Here is a 3,331-nt window from a genome sequence, read left to right as displayed (position 1 = left end):
TATGAAATGATGAAATAAAAATTAGGAATAAATGTAGAAAAATAAATGAAATTGAATGGTATTTCTTGGAAAAGAGTAATAAAATTGATAATCACCCAGCCAGGTGAGATAACAACGAAAAATGGTACATCTATACAATGGAATATTATCCAGTAACAAATAATAATGTAATCACCACAACAAAGAATAATGTATCATTTTCAGGAAAATGGATAGAACTGGCAATCATCATATTAAGTATAATAATCCAAGTTTATAAAGACAAATATCATATTTTCTCTGGGATACAAAGTGTAGATTTTAAAACAAAGACAAAGTAGAAAGGGAACTATTTGAGAAGAGGAAGAAGACTGGCAGGAGATGGGGGATGGTTGGAAATCAGAGGACAGCAGGAGATGAATAGGAAGGATTCAATTATGTTATTGACATGTATGAAGATGTTATAATGAATATTACTTTGTGCAATTAATGTATACTAATAGAAAGTTCACATAAAAATATGAAAGAAAAGCCACAAATGACTGAAATCTGAAATTAAAAAGGGGGGGGGATCAAGCTATGGGTTTCATGGTAGTAAGAAGATACTATAACCACAAATATAATAACCTCAATGAAATGGACCATTCCCCAAAAGACAATCTACCAAACCAATTAATATCTAGCCTAACTAAAATTTTAATTGAAAAAGACAATCTTTCAAAACTCAAAGGGAATTTATTATTTTTATAGGCTTCTATCTACTAAAAAAATTAATTTGACAATTATCTCCCAAAAAGTATTAAACCAAGGTGAACTTAAGAGTGAATTTTACTAAAATTCTTCATAGAAGAACCTATACCAGTTCTGTACAGCCCACCTAAGAAAGAAAACAAAATCAGAAAGATGTGTCCTAATTCTTTCCATAAGACAATGTTAGGCATACCAGGACCATTACTTAACAGTGCTGAGTTCTGGTCATGACCTCAGCTACTTATGGCTATATGCAAATCACTAAACCTCTTTCAGCTTCAGTCCTTATTGGTAAAGTTCACATAATAAACTAGACATGGAGGCACACACCTGTGATCCAAATACTCAGAAGGTGGAGGAAGGAGGGTCAGAATTTCAAGGCCAATGGGCTAAATGTTACCTTGTCTCCAAAAAACTATGTACATTTGACAAAACTGCTGTGGATTGGATTGTACCCTCCTCCAAATTCATAATTTGATGCCCTAGCCTTGATGTGACTGTATTTGGAAATAGAGGTTTTAGGAAGGTAACTAAAGGTTAAATGAGATCATATTAGTGGGACCCTAATTTAGTAGAACTGCTGTCTTTATAAGAAGAGAAGAGACATCAGATCTCTCTCTCTCCCTCTTTCCCTTTCCCTCTATCCCTTCCCCTTTCCCTTCTCTCCCTCTTTCTCCTCCCCTCATCTCTCTGCATGAATACAGAGGAAAGGCCATTTGAGGACAGAGTGAGAAGAAGATGGTTATCCACAAGCCAGGAAAAGAAGCCTCACCCGAAACCAATCCTGATACCCTGAGTTTGGGTTTTCAGCCCCTACAACTGTGAGACAATGAATGTCTTCTTTACAGCACACAGTCTATGATATCTTGTGGTAGACCAAGGAGACTAATCTATTACTTACTATTGGGACCATTACTTAGAAGCAAATGATCTTCGAAAATGGTAAAGTTATTTGCGTTTGCTATTTCCATTCTCCCTTTCCTTTGTTGAGCCATTTAAAACAATGATACTGGCACTCATTTCTCTTTAGCTTTCAGTATTTGATTTCCAACCATATGGTTAAGGTCTGACAAACACTGCCTTGATAATACACTACAGAGTGATAGAGACAGTCCCAGATTTCCATCCAAAGAGTGTATTCTAAGTTTGGGTGGTGGCAATGGAGCACTCTGACCTGTGAAGCATCATTGTTTGAAGGCTTTATTTGTGATACTCTTTAGATGTCAGTTTGGAACTGAGTTACAGACTAGATCATATCTCCTCATTCTCTCCATTTGATCTTTCTTCCCTCATTAATTCCAAAGTATGCAAGCTATATGCTTTCTAGTGTTTTCCCCCCTTCACAGCCATTATCTAGGCACCAAAAACAGAGATGGAAAGAGACAGGTTTAATCCAAAGCACCAGTTTCCATTACCTTAAGCTGCCTCAATGATTTTTCTGATGGGATGATATTTCTTACACTTGGTCTCAGGCCCAAGGTATATGCAATACGTCAATGAAATTGCTTGCGACACATTGAAGTGAGTGTCTGGGAACTATGAGTTCCTTAACTATTAAAAAAAAAAAAGATTCAGAACTTCTTGTATAGGCACAGAGTACAGAGTTTTCACTTGCCATGAAGATCTACCCTGATGTTGAAAGTGTTTTGTTCTGCGACAGACACAAAGATACATATTTATAGCCTATGTCAAAAGTGTAAATTCCACAAGCTTCATGTGAAGCCCTTCCCATTACGGTGCTGCCCTCCCTCTCCACTCGAATCTTCTGTTATGCTGTGTACTTCAGTTGACTTCCAAATTTGTTTCTTTGCAGTGTAAGTTGTTGACCACACAGTAGGCCTTGGGGCTATAAAGACAACTATCTACAGGCCCTTCTTCCACACATGCTGGAGCGCTTGGGCTCACAGGAGAACCTTCTAAAATGTCTCATGTGGCTAATGGCACTATAGAAGCTTGTTTCTCATAGAAAAGTCCCACATGAGGAATTCCATTTATGGCAGCCTCATAGAAGGAATAAGGACCAGGGAGCAGTCTTCTGCCATGTACAGTATTAAGACCTGTGTTCTGGCTCTCTTGTGTTAGGTTTATGCAATTACCTTTTTGGAGCAAACACAGATATAATATGACTTTTCTACTTCACCATAGGGAAGAGTTTAGCAAACTCAAGGATTGAGATATAAGCAGCACCGAATTTTCTCTCAGCAGTGAATGTTTGTTCCTGAGCAAGATGGTTTTCATTAAAAAAAAAAAAGTCCAGAAAGCTATGGAAAGTGCTGACAGTCCAGCGTACACATATTCAAAGGTCTCATTTTTTATCATCTGGGAATAATAGGTGTTCAAGTTCTACCTATTTTCCTTGATGTCCTAAGGAAGGCCTTGCTGTAACAGAGATGTAGATATCCTGGCTGAAACAAGAGAAAGGTGTTGAAGAATGTGGCCCAAGGGCTGCTGCATATCAAGAGGATGTAAGATCATGGCTAGTTTGACTTTGACTCTTTAGTACTGTGCCCTATTGATAGCTAGGCTTGGGCCTCCAGGGGTCTCCAAAGCAAAGGATAGGGATAAGTGATGAAGGGGAAGAAAGGCTGCTTCCCAAATGGAG

The 3,331-nt window shown here is 38.0% G+C and overlaps 1 long non-coding RNA gene across 1 annotated transcript in view; it reads left to right on the top strand.

Moving 5' to 3' along the window:
* Positions 1-3,006, top strand: part of LOC116087869 — a 40,683-nt gene extending 37,677 nt beyond the window's left edge. The window contains exon 4 of the long non-coding RNA XR_004117664.1: positions 1,434-3,006. This is a non-coding gene — a long non-coding RNA (uncharacterized LOC116087869). The remainder of the gene's footprint in view (positions 1-1,433) is intronic.
* Positions 3,007-3,331: the final 325 nt, after the last annotated feature.

This window comes from Mastomys coucha, chromosome X (genome assembly GCF_008632895.1).
Source record: "Mastomys coucha isolate ucsf_1 chromosome X, UCSF_Mcou_1, whole genome shotgun sequence".
Taxonomy (NCBI): domain Eukaryota; kingdom Metazoa; phylum Chordata; class Mammalia; order Rodentia; family Muridae; genus Mastomys; species Mastomys coucha.
This window is presented reverse-complemented; position numbering and strand designations above follow the sequence as displayed.